General features: G+C 49.8%; 1 pseudogene; it reads left to right on the top strand.

Moving 5' to 3' along the window:
- Positions 1–1749: 1749 nt before the first annotated feature.
- Positions 1750–2486, top strand: LOC125118145 (40S ribosomal protein S4, X isoform-like; annotated as a pseudogene).
- Positions 2487–18848: the final 16362 nt, after the last annotated feature.

Here is an 18848-nt window from a genome sequence, read left to right as displayed (position 1 = left end):
GAATTATTTCTTCATGTGTATCCTTCGTCATTACTGAAAAGGAGTGAAGACAGACTAAAGGATTTGGAGAGAAGGGCCCTCAGGAAGCCAGGGATGCTCGCAGGGGCGTGTACACCTGGGTCTCCATCCCTTAATCTTCCCGAACCCCTCTCGTCTCACCACCCACCACTCACAAGCTGCCTCAAGTGCAAGGCAGACAGTGCCAGCTTCGCCAGGGAGCCCATCATGTCCCCTTCTGCTGGTACACACTCAAATAAATCTCCTTGCTATTCCCCCTTAGTATGCCACACAACTTCCCTAAATACCGGGAGAACAAAAACCAAGGGAGAGAAACAGGCAGCACTTATTCTAGGGACTCCGGTTTCCTCAAGTGGGGGCAGGAAGGACCCTGGGGAGGGGACTTGGATGCTTTGGCCGGCCCGTAACCCGTGCTCCATCTTCAAAGAATGCTGCGTTTCCCCTTTAAGGAACTCCTCCTCCTCAATTAATATGGTCCTAGAAGGAGGGGACTGTTAATCTTATCTCAGACTAGCCAATGAGGGCAACCCATCTCCTTAGCCGCAGGAATTGATCTGGGGGTGAACACCTGACTCAGGCTGGGCCAACGAGACTCTTCACAGAGACGCGCGTGGTGGTTGAGGATCTTTCTCTGCTAGCATCACCAACACTAAGAACCAATTAACTGCAGTCATTAGTGGCTGTCCACAGAAGAATTAAACTGTCTGCAGCATGCGGACTTCCTGTTGTGGCATAGCGGAAACAAATCCAGCTAGTATCCATGAGGATGCAACTTCAATCCCTGGCCTCACTCAGTAGGTTAAAGATCCAGCATTGCTGTGAGCTATGGTGTAGGTCACAAATGTGGCTTGGATCCCATGTTGCTGGGGCTGTAGTGTAGGCCAGCAGCTGCAGCTTTGATTCGACCCTTAGCCCGGGAACTTCCATCCGCTGCGGGTGCAGCCCTAAAAAGAAAAAAAAAAATTGTCTACAGAATGAAGTCAAGTTTTGAGAAAAAAACATACCAGAACAAGGAAGGAAGGGAAAAGCCCTTAGGCCCCTAAAGTCAGCTCAATCCCTGGACTTCCCAGTCTAGTGAGCTTTTTTCTTTCTTTTTTTTTTTTTTTTAAAGGGCTGCACCCACAGCCAAATGCCCTTTTGCCCTCAAGCTAGTTTGAGGTGGGTTTCCATACTTATCACCTAACTTGTCCTGACAACAGCAATGCACATACATGGCTACCCAGAAGTCTGTGGATCTTCACCCTGACACTAACACGGGCCAGCTACTCTGCATTGGTTGCCCATAGCTACCGGCCCAAGCTGATTTCCTCACCCTCTACTCTTTGCTTCTCTGTTCATGGCTTCTACACTCTTATGGATCATGCTCCCTCATAACTTCAGCCTCCTCAGAACTTGGCAGAGGTACAGCACATCTCACGGCTCCTTTGATCTCTGTTGACCTCATCTGCTTCCAACTTCTGGTCCCACTGCTCAGTGCCTTATCCTTCAGAAGTTCCCAGCCACAAGTTCCTTAGACAACCATGCCATCTGCAGTTCTATGTCATAGGGCCAAAATTGATAGAACTGAAAAAATACATACAGAAACATCAGTAACCCTCCATCAGTAATTGATACATCACACAGGCAGAAGATCAGTAGACCACAGATGACCTGAGCAGTGCTATCAATCAGCTTGATCTAATTGACAATTACAGAATACTCCATGCAGCTCTTTCAGCACCTAGTGCAGCCATGGCTCATAGTACCCAGAAGCATCTGAAGTGTATAGCAGCTCCAAAGCAATGGATGCTGAAAAAAAAACTGCCTAATAATATCCTTGCTCCTTGTCCATCTACTAATCCCCACAATCTGAGAGAACACCTGCCCCTCATCATCTTCCTAAAGTAACAGACTTAAGTATGTCCCAACATGGGGCAAAGAAGATTTGCATGCAGCCATTCATTAAGATTGATGGTGAGATCTGAACTGATATCACCTATCCCACTGGTTTTATGGATGTCATCAGCACTGATGGGACCAATCTATGACACCAAGGTTGCTTTGCTGTTCATCAGATTATGCCCAAAGAGGTCACACGCAAGTTGTGCAAAGTGAGAAAGATCTTCGTGGGCACAAAAGGAATCCCTTCTCTGGTGGCCAGTGATGCTCAAGTTATCTGCTACCCTGATGCCCTTGCCAGGGTAAATGACACCACTCAGACTGATCTGGAGACTGTGTACGGCGGCAACCAGAAGCGCTAACCTGTGAAGAGTTGGTATGATCACCAACAGAGAGACATCCTGGCTCTTTTGATATGGTTCATGGCAAAGATGCCAACCAAAGGCAAGAGCTTTGCCACCTAGGTCTCCAACATTTTTATTGGCAAAGGCAACAGACCATGGATTTCTCTTCCCTGAGGAAAAAGTATCCACCTCACCATTGCTGAAGAGAGAGACAAGAGACTGGAGGCCAAGCAGAGTGGCAAGTAGAATGATTTATATCAGGTAATGTGATTGGAAAAGGTTTTTCTTAATTAATTATAATGTAGCATGAAAATAAAATAAAATGATCCATTTAACAACCACAGAATACACATTCCTCTCAAGCTCACCTGGAACATTCACCAAGATAGACCTCATCGTGGGTCATAAATATACCTTAAATTTTAAGGGAATAGAAATCACACAAAATATATCCACATACCACAGTGGAATTAAATTAGAAATCAAAACAGGTAGCTAGAAAATTGTCAAATTAATTTAAAAACCAAATTAATTTAAACCTTTATTTGAGCATTTAAAAAGAACGCTCAAATAAATCTAAAAAAAAAATTTCTTTTTCTTTTTTTTTTTTTCTTTTTAGGGACATACCTGCAGCATATGGAAGTTCCCAGGCTAGGAGCTAAATTGGAGCTACAGCTCCTGGCCTACACCACAGCCACAGCAACATGAGATCCAAGCCTTGTCTGTGACCTACGCTGCAGCTCACGGCAACCCTGGATCCTTAACCCACTGAGCGGGGCCAGGGATCAATCTTGCATCCTCATGGATACTAGCCAGGTTCTTTACTACTGAGCCACAATGGGAATTTCCTAAAAATATTTTTAATTAAATGATACAATTTATCAAAATCTGTGGGATGCAACAAAAGCAATGCTTAGAGGGAAACAGCATTAAATGCACATACTAGAAAAGAAGAAAGATCTAATATCAATAATCTAATCTTCCACTTTAGAAAACTGCAAAAAGAAAAGCAATTTAAGCCTAAGGAAAGCAGAAGAAATGAAATAATACAAATTGGAGCAGAAATCAATATGAAATTGAAAACAGCACCACAATAGAGAAAATCAATGAAACCAAAAGCTAAGTCTTTGAAAGATCAATAAAAATGAAGAAACCCTAGCTAGTCTAACCAAGGGGGAAAAAAAAGAGAAGAAACAAATTACTAACATCAAAAATGAAAGAAGAGCCATCACTACTGATCCCATGGACTACAGAATAATAAAGAAATACTATGAGCAACTTTATGCCCACAAATCTGATAACTTAGATGAAATGGATCAATTCCTTAAGAGATATAAACTACAAAGCTCACACAAGGAGAAATAGAGAATATGAAAAAAAAAGTCTATTTTTTAAATTGAATCAATAATTATAAATCTTCCAAAACAAAAAGCATGAGACCCAGAGGGTGCAACTGATGAATTGTACCAAACATTTTAGGAAGAAATGATACCAATACTCTACAATCTCTTCCAGAAACTAGAAGCCGAGAGAACACTGTCTAATTCATTCTATGAGGTCAGAATTATACCAGTACCAAAATCAAAGATGTTACCAGAAAGGAAAATTACAGATCAATATTGCTCATGAACATAGATGCAAAAATCCTTGACAAAATATTAGCAACTCAAATCCAGCAATACATGAAAAAATTATATACCACAGTCAAGCGGGATTTATTCCAAGTATGCAAGACGGGTTCAAGATTGAAATCAGCTAGTATAATCCACCAGATTAACAAGCTAGGAGTCCCCACTGTGGCTGCTCATGGATAGTAGCATCCATGAGGATGTGGGTTTGATCCCTGGCCTCGCTCAGTGGGTTAAGGATCCGGCGTTGTGATGAGCTGTGGTATCGGTTGCAGATGCAGCTTGGATCTGGCCTTGGTTTGTCTGTGGTGTAGACCAGCAACTGCAGCCCTGACTTGACCCCTAGCCTGGGAACTTCCATATGCCGCAGGTGCAGCCCTAAAAAAAGAAAAGGGACAAAAACAAGCTAAAGAAGAAAAGTTGTACAATCATATAAATTAACATAGAAAAAGCATGTAGCGAAATCCAATATTCATTGATGATTAAAAAAAAAAAAACTCAGCTAACTAGGAATAAAGGATTGATTTCAATTGTTCATTTTTTCCTTAAGGTTTTTTGGATCAAAGCTTGTCTTCTTTATTACTAGTTATTTTTTACTAAGTGAAAAATACGGTTTATAAAAAATTTGATACCATGATATTGTGAAGCTGTGGTTAGTGATATATTCCATTACAGTTGTGTTTCTGGCAGACAACCAGGCTAGGAACAGAGTAGCTTAATCCAATTAGGGATTGAGATGATTTTAAACTGATATTCAGTCCTATTTAGGATGAATCTAGTTTTGGTTAGTTACTTTTTTTCCTGCTCAAAGTCCATCACTTTATATATTTTTTTTAGTTTTTTTAATTTTTATTTTTTTTATTATAGTTGATTTACATAGTTTGGGTTCACCTTTACTCTTGGGATGTTACCCTTAGGATCCCAACTCAAAACCTGGGGGATGGGAGGGTGTAACCAGGGCTCCTCTTTAGTGGGTCCTGAATCTCACAAGTTCTCTTCCTCTCAGCTCTGGCTTTTTTAATTTTATTTTTTTAGTGCTGCACCCCACAGCATATGGAAGTTCTCACTAGGGGTCGAATCAGAGCTGCCGCTGCCGCTGCCGGCCTATGTCACAGCCACAGCAACACGGGATCCAAGCCATGTCCGTGACCTACACCACAGCTCACAGCAACGCCGGATCCTGAACCCACTGAGTGAGGCCAGGGATCGAACCTGCCTCCTCATGGATGCTAGTTGGGTACATTTCTGCTGAGCCACGACAGGAACTCCCAGCTCTGGCTTTCAGAATGGGCGCTTCCCCACCCTGGGGGAAAAGCAGAGCCATGCCAGGCTCAGGTCTCTGGCTTCCCTTCTTTTTTCAGTTCTTGTCCCTGAAAGTTCTCCGTGCCTGTAGCCCTCGGATGTTTTCAGGTAGATCATCTTAATACTTTTCTCATTGTGCTCAGCTGGAGAATTGAATTGCAACAACCTAGTCCGCTGTTTCTGAAGGCAGGGTTTTATCTCTGCATTTTAGAATATGTTGACGTCTTCTTTTGGGGCCAATATATGTTCATTTTTTGTGAATGTGCAGCAGTGCATATAAGCTGTATTACATGGTATAGAGTATGACATAGATCAATAAGATATTGTGATAGATGGTATTATTGTTCTTATTTGCTGCCTTCCACGTAGAAAGACTACAATTCCTGCCTGCTGCTACATGACTTGAGCCATCACTGGCTATGCCATTGCTCTTTTCTCTCCATCACAATGCGGTTAGGTCCTGGAGAGAGGCTCCTCCTTGAGTTTGGAGCTCAGAATAAAGAAAACAGATGGAGAAGAGTCAAAAGCAGAGTTCCCGTGTGGTGCAGTGGAAACTAGCATCCACAAGGATGCAGGTTCAGTCCCTGGCCTCACTCAGTGGGTCGGGGATCCGGTGTTGCCAAGAGCTGGGGTGTCGGTTGCAGACGAAGCTCGGATCCCGAGTTGTATGGCTGTGGTTTAAGCCGGTAGCTGGAGCTCCAATTCCGATTCGACTCCTAGCCTGGGAATCTCCATAAGCTGTAGGTGCAGCCCTAAAAAAAAAAGAAAAAAAAAAAAGAAGAAGAAGAGCCAAAGTCTACAGTCATCAACGTGTAATGCGATGGAGAAGCAAACATTTGCTGTTGCAAACCACTGGACCTTGGAAGCTGTTTCTTATCACAGCAGAACCTGGCAAAAGATGGTGGATCTGGATAGACATTATTCTATTCTGTAGATCTTCTATATACTTGCGAATCTTTTGTCCTCGTGTTCTTCTATGTGCTGAGAGAGAGAAATTTCTTTACTACAAATGTGTTTCGATTTCTCCTTGCATTTTCTGTGCTTTTTTTCCTGCATGAACTTCGATCCTCTCCTATTGGGTCCAGTTTTTCTGGACGATTAGAAAATTGTGGATCCTACCCCTTCCTTTGTTTCTTGATTCAACCCGCTCTGACGATAAGAATGTGATTCCTGCTCTCTTGGAGTTTGACTTCACCTTTGCCCGAGATCGTGCATTCTTATTGACCAGGACTGAGCCAGGCAATGTCATTCCTAAGACTGAAGGGCTTGGGGACCACTCACCACATAGGATAGAAGAGGGATAATAGTCATGAGATTCCTAATAATAATAACCCCTATTGAACGCTTAGTATGCTTCAAGCACGCTCTTCTAAGCCCTTAATATGTTAAGTGTCTGTGTCATTATTTGAGGAATGTATTATTGCTCATCGAAACCCTGGGAGGTAGGTGTTACTAGCCTCACTCCAAAGATGAGAAACTGAAGCAAGGAGAGGTTGAGTAACTTGCCCAAGGCTATACATCTAGCAGGTGGTAGGCAGAAAAGGAGCAGCTGTTGGGCCAACAGAAAGGCATATATGTGCTATGGTTAGTAAAACGGCGTTAATTTTAGTCCAGCTGTAGCGACGACGGAGAGAACCCAGGGTTCTGCCTCCCAGCGAGGATCCGCCAGCTCCCTCGGTTCCCGGAAACAGTCATGTCCGCGGAGGGAGGGGCCGGCTGGCTTCCGGTCCGACTTGCGGCTTTAGGTAGAGTGCGTTGCCACCTCTCCTCACTTCCACTCTGAACCTCAATATTTTGGTTCTGCAAACGCGAAAGCAAAAAAATCCTGGGGTTTGGTGCTGTACTGCCTCCCCATAATAGCCGATATTATTATTACTATTATTATTATTACTACTACATGGCATCCCTGCTCATTCCATGTGGTTCAGAAGGGTTCACCATCCCCACTCCTCTCGAGCCCCCGGGGCGGTACTACCTGGCTGTGCCGCTCACGTTCATGGACACAGAGGCGTGGACGGCTTGCGACGGCTTTCCTCCCCCCCACCTCCCCCCTCCTCACTGTCTCGCTCTCTCCTTTGTGGGAGGTAGAGGTGCACCAGACTCCTGAAGGCAGACACCACCGCCTGGCACAAGGCCCATCCACCCTCTGACTCCCCTGGGCTCCTCTGGCATCGTCGCCCTGGCACCTGCAGGGTATGGCCTTCCAGCAGCTGCCAGTTGCCCAGGGCAGTAATCCAGGCCCCTGATGCAGTGCTCATGTGCGCTTTTCTCTTCTCCCTGGAAGTGGATTCGGCACGTGGTACCGTCCGTGCCAGGCCAGGCTCTTTTCATGTGACGTCGGGCTCTGGTCAAGTGTTTGGGATTAGGATGACAAAGGGCTGTCTGTCCTCAGACCCCCCAACATTCCCATCAGGCCCTTGAGAGTGCCCGCACATCGAATGGTTCCTTCATGCCTCGGTTTCCCGCTGGGGCCATAGAAGCGCAGGGGGATTGAGTGACTTAGTCACATCCACACAGGTGGACAAAAGACGAGAACGTCCTCAGATTTTCCGACTCGAAGACTCGTGCTCTTGGCGCTACACCCAGCTAAGCTCCGCAGAGCGATGCCAGGCTGCAGGGATGGGCACTGAGCGGGGAGCACAGGCCTGGTGAGTAAGTCTGCTCAGGCCGTCGCAGCCAAATGCAACAGACTGAGTGTTTCAACAACAGACACTTATTTTCTTCTAATTCTGGAGGCTAAACGCCCAAGGCCAAGGTCACGTGGTCTTCCTTCTGTCCATGTTTATGTCCCAGTCTCCTCTTCTTCCAAGGATACCAGTCAGGTGGGATTCGATCCTGCTCTAGCGGCCTCATTTCACCTCAGTTACTTCTTGCCAGAGCTTCTCTCCAAATAGAGTCACATTTTGCGGTCCTAGGTGTTCCTTAAGACTTCGGCGTAGGACTTTTGAGGGATCCAAGTCAGTCTGAGTCCATCCCACCCTCCCGGGCTGTCAGCCTCAGGCAGGTCCCAGACCTCAACGTTGCCCCCGCCCCCACGAAGCCAGAATGCCCAGGTCTCTAAGGTTCTGTTCAACCCTGACCCTCAAGGCTGTAAACCCTCGCATCAGGGTTCATGGCCGGGCAAACTTCCAAGGGAAATGTTTAGGAGAGGATCAGAGACCCTGCATCGAGGCCCATCAATTCCACAGCACCAGAGCAAGGCAGAGCGGTGGGCCAGGGTGATGCAAGGAGTAGCCACCTGCTGGGTATGAGTCAGCGTAGTGATGTGCGGGCCCCACCCTTGGGCTATATCAACAGAGGCAAGGAGTTCAGAACAAGGGAGGGGAGTCCAGTGTTGAGGAGCCCAGGCTTTAGAGTCAGCTGTGTCTGCATGGGAACCCCCACTTCGCTGCACAGTAGCGTGGACCCCGGGCAGGCTACTCAGTCTCTCTGGGTGTCTTCTATAAAATAGCGCTAATAATGCTTAACTCACAGGTTTTGCGTGAGCACTAAATGGGATCTTTGTCGCGAAGTGCTCAGCAGAGGGCCTGGCTTACCCGCAGCCCCCGGGGCCGGCAGGGTGGGGCAGGCCTCGGGCCCCCCAATCTCCCTTCAGGGCCAGGTGGACTCTCAAGTGTCACTTTCCCTGAAGGTCCCTTCTTTTTTTTTTTTAATTTTTTTTTTTGTCTTTTTGCTATTTCTTAAGCCGCTCCCGCGGCATATGGAGATTCCCAGGCTAGGGGTCGAATCGGAGCCATAGCCACCGGCCTACGCCAGAGCCACAGCCACGTGGGATCCTAGCCGCGTCTGCAACCTACACCCCAGCTCACGGCAATGCCGGATCGTTAACCCACTGAGCAAGGGCAGGGATCGAACCCGCCACCTCATGGTTCCTAGTCGGATTCGTTAACCACTGCGCCAAGACGGGAACTCCTGAAGGTCCCTTCTGTAGGAACTGCCTACCATCTGAAGAGAGCAGCCTGGCCCCAGGGCACACCCCCTGCAGGGCAGCGCCAGGCAGTGACCAGAGGATGGCCCGGCCCCTCCTCAACCCATCCCGGAGCTGCTTCCCGCCCTTCCTTTGCCCCGATATGGGTCCCGAGAGCACCCTGAGCTCTGCCCCAAGCCAGTGTCCCTGGGAACCCAATTGATAAGAGTGCCAGTAATGACACAGTAGCACTGCCGTGGGGACATCACTGACCTCACTCCCTGGAGCTCTGCCTTCACTCATCCGCACCAAGCACCCTCCTCCTCGGAGCCTTCGCACATGCTGTTCCCTCACCTTGTCCTTCAGCCCAAAACGACAGCGCCACCTCTGCCATGTGGTACCAGCTGGCCTTTCCCCTGATTTAGGTTTATCCACAACCCTCACCACTTTTCAGGGCGCTGTGGGGTACGGTTCTTCATCGTCTCTATCGCAAGCACCCCCCAACTAGGCCAACAGCTCCACGAAGTCAGGGAGTGTTGTCTGTTCGCCGCTGTCTTGCCTGTCGACCCAGCACCTTGATAAGACTTAGTGCATGGAGGGGTGGCTGGCTGGCGAGTTAACCCCCCTGGGAATGGGGACAGACAGAAGATCTCCTGAAGGAAGGGCCCCCCAAGCTGAGGGAGAAAGCCCATCACGACCATAGGGGGCACGACCACAGGGGGCTTTTCTCTGAAGCACCTCCCGGCAGCCGAGCACAGGCGTTTGACTTGTGAGTTTCCCACCTTCGACTTTTGAGTAGGCTAGAAGGGGGTTGGGGTGTTTTGGTTTTTTGGTTTTTTTCATTTATTTTAACAGCCCCACAAAAACATATTTTTCGTTTTTTTCACAAGTGTGAGCACTTGGGGAATGTGGGCGGAGGCAGAGGGCCCTGGGGCCTGGTTCCTGGGCCCACGCACATACGTCAAAGGCATTCACTAAACAGGTTTTACAGCAAATAGAGATCTTTGCTTTTAACATTTTTGGAGGCAGCCCCCTTCAAAGCAGACAAGCCCTTCCTGCGATGGGTAGAATGCACTGTACTGTCCTGGTTGAGTTGTCCACGTGCGAGCCTGGTTTGAAAAAGGCAATAAACATATTTTCCATAAAATCTCTGCAGTGGCCTGGGAGATAGGATGGAATGTTCTGGTTAGTACAAGCGTCTTCCAACCAGAACTCTGTCTTGCTTTGTCACTGAGGAAGCACTCGAGTGTCTTGCAAGCCTCCCAGTCACCTTGAGATCCTTAATTGTCAGTGACCATGGGAGTCTGAGAAAGGCGGACATAACTGACCTCCGGCTGGCAACGTTCTGTGGCCTAATTTATAATGAACTCACTAAATGCAAGTCGGTTCTTTATGAACCTGTTGCCCACGTACTTTCCTATGTGGTGGTTCTCAGGGGTGAGGGGAGGGGTGGGATGGAGAGAAGCCCCCTCGGGAGGAGGAAGGCCTCCAGGTATCTGGGGAGCGGGGGGCTTTGCAGTGTGAATACCCCCACTCACCACGGCCAGAGACTCAGACCCTGGCACAATTGATCACAAAGCACAAGCTCTGGGCTCCTACCCCCACCCATCACCTCCTGGGAGTCCCACACTGGGCACCTGCTGGCTCTCTACACACCTGCTGGATGAGCTTAGACATCTTTGAGCTGCAGTTTCCTCTTCGGAAAAACGGGACTCGTAACCTCAGCCCTGAGTACCTTGTCTGAGTATTTTCTACATGCAGGAAGGATGGGTACTTGCCCGCAAAGCCACCGGAAAACAGTCTCCTGCCCGCTCTATAGTGCCATCTCTGGTCAGCCTTACACATGTCACCCCTGGGTTGGCACCGTCTTCGTGGTCACAGAACTTGCCACCAATGGGGAATGGGTATTGCTGACAAAATCAATAAATGCTCTAAAGGGCCAGCTGCCCCTGCCAGACAGACTCCATCCTTCGATAAATTCCCATATGATGCTTCTGACCTTCAGATCATTTTCAGTTTTGTGGGTCCAGCCTGCTAGGAATGGCCCCTTTGGACTCAAATTCTATTTTGGTTTCCCAGGGTGTCCGTCCTCTTCCTACATTGTCGTTCAGGGCCAGCAAATCTGCAGAAACTGAGTTCAAGTTCACGCGTTTATCTGTTTCATCATTCTTCACTCAGCAAACGTGCTGAGGACCTGCTGGGAGGCGAGCATTGTGCCAGGCTGTGGGACACGGTGATGGACAAAAGAGGTAGAGTGTCCACCCTTATGAAGAGGGGACACCGAAAATGAACAGAGACATGGTTATTCAAAGACCGCGACAATTGTCATGAAGGAAATGAACAGGCTGCCGTGACAGAGGACAGAGGCAAAGGGTCGTCGACAGAGAGAGCAAACTCACAGGCCATTCGCTCAGGCTGAGAAGCCAGACATGAGAAGAGTGGGTGAAGGACATTCCAGGCAGAAAGAGGAGCAGGTACAAAGGCCCGGAGGCAGGAAGGGGTGAGGAGAAAAAGATGACTGCCCTAGTGACGGGAGGTTGCGCCAGCACTCCTGCCCTTCCATAGGCAACAAGAGTCCCCATTCTCCACCCTGGCACAAGATGGTGAGGGGCCCGCTGCCAGCCTGGCCTCTTCATGCTGGATGCCAGCTCTGGGATGGAAGTGGCTTCCCCACTGGGCTGGAGAGATCCAGTGGAGGAGTAACAGGTGTTACCTGTGACGATATCTTTGAGAAAGCACCACCTTCTCTTAAAAAGAACCTCCCAGGAGTTCCCTGGTGGCTCAGAGGGTTAAGGAGCCAGTGTTGTCACTGCTGTGGATCAGGTCACTGCTGTGGTGCAGGTTTGATCCCTGGCCCCAGAACTTCTGTATGCCATTCATGCTGCCAAAAAAAAAAGGAACCCCCCCCCCAAATTCCTGGTCATCACTAGACAACTTCCAGGGTAAGACAGGGCAAGGTAGGCTCCGACACTCACTCTGATCATTTGCTTGTCCATGGATGCCCCTTGCTTGTCACCATTGCCACCACCATGCCAGCCTCTGAGGGACACTGCTCTTTTTCAGCCCTCTGAACACATGTCCTTGTCCTCAGCCCTAGGACACCACGAAGATGAGCTTAGGGATCTAAAGAAGACTCACCTGAGGGCTGATGGGTAATAAAAAGAAACACAGAGAATAACGTGTAATGAGACGCGGCTTTATCACTTTAGCATATGGTCCACCACAGTGTCTCCCTTCCTAACAGCATCTGCTTCCCTGCACATGGAATGTCGTTATCTCTTGCCGCAAACGAGAAGGGGGCGGGGCATAGAATCTGTGTCCAGAGAGGGACTCTTTAAAACCGAAAGCAAGAAAGCACCATTACTATTTGGGCTGGGCAGTATGTATGTGTTGCCTTGGCCAACCGGTCACCCTCCCAAAGAGAGACGCAAGGGAGAGAAAGCAGCAGCCCCTCCCAGGCTTCCTAAGGCCTCTTGTTCTCCAAAGGCTTCCGGCTCTCTTTCCAGGGCACACAGTGGAGTGGGTTCCTAATACCCTGCGATGAGGAGTGACCACGTGACCTGCCCTGGCCAATGGCACGTGAATACAAGCGTGGCATCTCCGTGCCGGGCAGACACATGAAGAGCTGGTATACGACAGGCCATGCTTCCCTGATCCTGCCTGGAGGCTAGTGGAACCGTGGGCAGAGTGCCTCCCTCGGCCTGGGCTCTGAACGAGGACAAACACTCCCCCTCACGCGTGGTCCACACAGTGGCTAAGCGAGCAAGAATTCCTTGCTAAGTTAAGCACTGAGATGTGGGGGCTCTTTGTTACTGCAGCGTCATTTAATCCAACCTGACTCGCCCACCAAGGTCCAGTCCTAGGTCCGAAGAGCCACCTCGTCCCCTCTGACCTTTGCCTCACGGGCCTGTGCCCGGGGTTGCCCTGGAGCTCCCTTCCCCAGCTAATGGCAGTGGCCTTCTCCACTAGCCCCAGTGAAAGCCCAGAGAAAAGCCTCCGGTCTGAAGGATGGAGTCAGGAGCTCGTCAAGGTCAGGGCTCGGCAGGGACATGAAGGAGCCAGGCGACTGTTAGGTGGTGAATCACGTCCCCCCAAATTCATATGAAGTCCTAACCCCCAGACTCCAAAAGGGTGGACCCTTATTTTTGTTTGTTTTGTTTTTTGGCTGCACCCATGGCATGTGGAAGTTCCCGGGGCCAGGGGTCAAATCTGAGCTGCAGCTGCAACCTGCAATCTGAGCCTCATCTGCTGCAACACCAGATCCTTAACCCACTGCCTCACGGTGGGAACTCCAGGGTGGACTCAAATTTATGTGCCTGATGTCCTTACAAAAAGGGGACATTTGGACGCAGAGGCAGCCACACGGGGAGAAGGCCATACGAAGATGAAGGCAGACATCGGTGACGTTTCGACCAGCAAAGGAATGACAAAGCTTTCCAACAACCAGAAGCCAGCAGAGAGGCCTGGAAGAGATCCTCCGTCGCAGCCGTCGGAAGGAACTATCCCTCTGCCAAAACACTGACCTCGGATGTTAGCCCTCAGGACATGAGGGCAATAACTTTCACTTGTTGAAGCCACCCAGTTCGCGGTCATCTCCTACAGCAGTCTCAGGAAACTAACATAATGAGAAGCAGTGGTGGAACCGGCAGCAGAGCGAACGGCCAATTTTAGGACCTTTGCTGCAAGTCTCAGAGCACATACACAAGTACGATATAGACCTAGACACAGGCACAGATCAAGACACGGTTCCAGATACAGATACACGGAGAGAGAGATACGGGTACAGATAGACACCCAGATGCAGGGGCCTACAGAGAGACAGGCATAGGTACAGATACGAATGCAGATCTAGGCAGGATAGAGGTAGAGACCCGGCCAAGAAGGGCAGGTAATAATGCAGCTACAGGAACGAATAGGGCCCTGATAGAGGTAAAGCTAGAGAAATCAATACAGACACAGGTAGCTATAGCGACAACCATAGAGATACACATAGAAAACCAGGCGAAGGTTCAGAAAGAGTCAACAGTATAGACACAGATAGAAACCCAGATACAGGTAGAAATACAGAGCCAGAAAGACCTACAGGGAACAGGGCAGACAAAGACACATTTGTAGATAGAGACGCAGATATGGGGACAGACAAAACTACGGGTACAGGCTGATAGGGACCCAGACACAGGTAAAGAGATCCATAGATGGATCCAGATAGAGACCCAGATACAGGAACAGATAAAGACAATGGGCCAGGTACCTAGTGAGCGACATATTTAATTGCAGGTAAAAACACAGATGCTGATTCATAAAGAAACGCAGACAGGAGTTCCCGCTGTGGCACAGCAGGTTAATGATCCGGCGTTGTCTCCGTGGCAGCACAGGTTTGATCCCCAGCCTGGTGCTGTGGGTTATGGATCCAGCATTGCCTACAGCTGTGGCATAGGTCACAGCAGCAGCTTGAATTCGATCCCTGGCTTGGGAACTTGCACATGCCTTGGGGGCGGCCGAAAAAGGAAAAAAGAAACGCCGGCAAACGTACAGGTAGATAAAGACCCACTTACAGATGCAGCTGGAGAGACAGATGTTGGTCTCATCAAGAGAGACCCTGGTAAAGACACGTACTGAGGGGTTCCCATCATGGCTCAGCGGAAATGAATCTGACTGGCATCCAGGAGAACACAGGTTTGATCCCTGGCCTCGCTCAGAGGGTTAAGGATTCCGCGTTGCCGTGAGCTGTGGTGTAGGTTGCAGATGCAGCTCGGATCTAGCGTTGTTGTGGCTGTGGTGTAGGCCGGCAGCTTGAGCTCTGATTCGACCCCTAGCCTGGGAACCTCCATACGCTGCGGGTACGGCCCTAAAAAACAAACAAATAAATAAATAAATAAATTTTTTAAAAGGCATATATTGAGAATCAGATATAGCTACTTGTAGAGACACAAATACCAGTACAAATAAAGACACAGAGACAGGTACTCACACCGATAAACAGGTACAGTGAGACAAACAGATACAAGCACAGACAGAGACATAGTTATGGGTACAGAGACACATGCAATCACGGATAGAGGAACCAGTAGCCACCTATGGATACTTACAGTGACAAAGATATAGGCGCAGGTACAGGCAGACATAGCTAGTTAGAGAGACACAGGCACGAGTACGGTTAGAGACAGATACAGTTACAGGCAGAAGCCCTACAGGTACAACAAGAGAACTGGATGCAGGTACGGAGGGAGACATCGATTCATGGGCAGAGAGAGACCAAGTACTAGTTCAAGAGAGAGACACAGTCTGAGATGCAAATAGAGACACAATCACAGGCCCAGGGACATACGGAGACAGAGATACAGATGCAGATAGAGATGCTGACAGTTAGAGCGAGAGACTCACATAGAAATACAAAGAGACACAGATACAAGCTCTTCCAGAAAGTCAGAGGTGCAGATAGAGACGCAGATAGAGGTAGAGCTAAAGAAAAGGGTACAGGCCCAGTTAGAGACACAGCTACTGGTACAGATTGAGACACAGAAAGAAGTTTTTATAGCGACACAAATAGAAACATAGATACTGATACTTACAGAGACACACATCCAGACACAGGTACAGCTACAGGCCCAGATCCAGACCGTGACATAGATGCAGGTACAGAGGGGGGCACAGATGAGGTACAGACAGATACGCTTCTGCCCCGTCATTCAGATCAGGACCCAAAGGTGGGCTTAATGTCCTCAGGGAGGGACCACGTGCTGCCAGGTGACGCTATCATTGATCGGGATCAGAAGTGGCTTTCTTTACTCGCTGTATCTTCTCTAATGAACGTCTTACTGGTAATGAGAACTCTAAAGATAACTGGCCTTCCCCTTTCAGTTGGGCAGCCTGGCAGCCTGTGATAATCCTTCTTGTCCACTGGAGCCCAGGGGTTCTGCAGATTCGTATATTTCTTGACCTTGTTTTGCTATTTCACGGCTTTTTGTGTTTCCTCTAGGCATGCTTCTCTGTATCTGTTTTATTGCATTGTGGATATTCTAAGTAGCTCAAAGTCATTGTCAGGATTAAGTCAGATGTCAATCAGTGAGACAGAGGCAGCGGTTCCAACAGACCAGGGTCAGACCACAGCGCTGCCACTTCCCAGGGTGACACTTTGGACGTTCCTGCTCCCTTAGCTAGGCCTTCGTTTCTCCATCTGGAAAATGTAGGTGGTAAAACCTCATTCTGGGGTGCTTCGGACAATTAAAGGAAATAGATGATCACAACACCAAGCTCCACGCCTAGAACACACCCCACGGTCAATAAAGATTTGTGCGTTTTGTAGAGATGGGTGGTGTTTCACTTCGAGGAAGCAACTGCTGCCCACAGTCCAGAAAGAGGATTCTGACGCGGGAGGTTTGAGCCGACTTGGGATTCCCAGTAAGGGTGTGTGCTTCTGGGAGGAGCCTGGGGCTGTGCTGGGACAGGTGGAGGGAGCTCCCGCTGGGGGTCCCGCTGCCTGCCGGGAGGGCACTAGACGATCTCCAAGGCTCCCTCCAGAGCTAAGACCCCCCTCCCCTGCCCCTGGAGATGCTCAAGCCACCCGGGGGGCAGCGGGTCCTCCTGCTCCATCCTCCGCCCGGGGAGGAATGAGGCCCACGGGGCGTGGGGAACAAAAGGCAATGATTAACGAGGCTCAGGGCAAGCTGACCCAAAGCCTGAGCCCAGCTCCCGCCAGCCACCCAACATAGAAGCCTCTGCCCGCGGCCTCAGCCTCCTTTGGCCTCCTCCAGAGCGCGCACGAACTCGCTCTCAGCCACAGGGCACGAGCCCGATTCCCAGGCCCCGGGGGGGGACCTGGCTCAGGGCCCCAACGCCGCCTGTCCCCCCTCCCAGCTTGCTCTGGGTCACCCAAGGCATCATGGTTCAGGTGTTTCTTTAGCCCTTTAGTCCATGTCCAAGGCTGAGAAAACACAGAGGAACGAAAAGAAAATCGTGCCCGCCCCGCACCACCCACACCGAGCCACAGGCGACATTTTGCCGTGGGCCCTGCCAGCCCCGACGCTGTCAGGTGCGGGAGTTTGGACCCAGGACACGGTGGTTTGGGCAGGTCAACCACGGTTGAGTATCTACAGCCGCACAGGGCTCGTCCTGATGATAGAGGTAAACACATAGGTTTTTTTCCAAGTGGGATCAGAGCATATACCCAGTTGTCCATCCCACGTCAGTGCCTGAAATACATCGTGGACACAGCTCCACGTTACTACGGAACCACTAGCAGCATCGTTAAGGACGTATTCGTATTTCGATATATAGCTATGCCATCGCAGCTATACCTGTGGGAACCAAGGAAGCAGCACAAACCTTAGTGCCTTAAAATAACAGCGATGTGGTCTTTGCCGTGATGTTCCTGCTGGGCTGGCGAGCCTTCTGCTCGGCCCTCCTGGGCTCACTCGTGCAGCTACAGACACCCGACAGCTTGACTGGGGCTCGAAGGCCCCAGATGTTCTCACTCAGGTGTCTGCCAGCTCGCGCTGGCTGCTGGCCGGGGCCCCACACTTCTCCATGAAGCCTCTGCGACAGGGGTCCCTGAGACGCCCCTCAGGCTTGATGGCTCACTAGACACCCTCGCGGGGCTCGGAAAAGCTGGTCGAGTTAGGCTTGTGGTTTATTATGGTGACAGGATGCGGACCAAGATCAGCAAAGGAACAAACTCCAACAGGAACCAGTCACATGCTTCCCAAAGCATCTCCTCCCAGTGCAATCTCAGGGGCACCTGTTTACTTCTCCTGGCAACGACGTGGGACCACACACGCCAAGTGCGGCCAACCAGGCACGCTCCCCGAGTCTTAGGGTCCAGGGTGCTTCCTGGGGGGTCAGGCACGAAGACACTCGGGACCCACGTGACTGACCTCAGCCACGCAGACCCCAGCTCCGCAGAGGTCAGACTGATAGAGCGTGGCCCAGAGCCTCGGGCAGCCGTAAACCCTGGGGGCAGCCTGGTCCAAGGGCTCGGAGCTGCCTCGCAGGAGCCAGGCGAGGGCCAGCCCTTTCTCTGGAGCAGGCAGCTTTGGAGCCCCCCATGCCTGCGAGGTCACCCCTTAACTGCGCACCTCTCATCCTCCGGGACTGGAAGATAACCTGGTGGTCCAAGGATTCCAAGAAGGTGAACATGGAAACTGCAAAGCTTCTCAAGGCCTGGCCTTGGGACTCACACAGCATGTGACCTCTGATACACGGCACTGGCCGAAGCAAGACCCAAAATCCAGCCCAGAGTCAAAGGGCTGCAAGAATCCATTCTGCCTCTTGCTGGAAGAAGCTGTGGGGAGGGACCCGGGCAGGTGTAATTCAGAGAGGGCGCTATGAGAACAACATGCTGCGTAAAAATTCTCCTACATTATTACCATTATGAGCAAGGCCATGGCGTTCCCGTCGTGGCGCCGCAGAAACCAATCCGACTGGGGACCATGGGGTTTCGGGTTCGATCCCTGGCCTCACTCCGTGGGTTAATCGGTGTTGCCGTGAGCTATGGTGTAGGTTGCAGATGTGGCTGGGATTCCTGAGTTGCTGTGGCTGTGGTGTAGGCCGGCAGCTAAAGCTATTCGACCCCTAGCCTGGGAAACTCCATGTGCCACAGGTGCAGCCCTGAAAAGCAAAAAAAAAAAAAAAAAAAAAAAAAAACAAGGCTATGATAATCAACCTTTTTCAATTGTTTTTTTGTTGATAATTAATTTCCTTTGAAAAAAATGTACTGTGGAGTTCCCGTCGTGGCTCAGTGGTTAACAAACCCAATTAGTATTCATGAGGACG

The sequence above is a fragment of the Phacochoerus africanus genome, chromosome X, assembly GCF_016906955.1.
Source record: "Phacochoerus africanus isolate WHEZ1 chromosome X, ROS_Pafr_v1, whole genome shotgun sequence".
NCBI lineage: Eukaryota > Metazoa > Chordata > Mammalia > Artiodactyla > Suidae > Phacochoerus > Phacochoerus africanus.
Note: the sequence above shows the minus strand (reverse complement) of the source record. Positions and strands in the feature narration are given on the sequence as shown.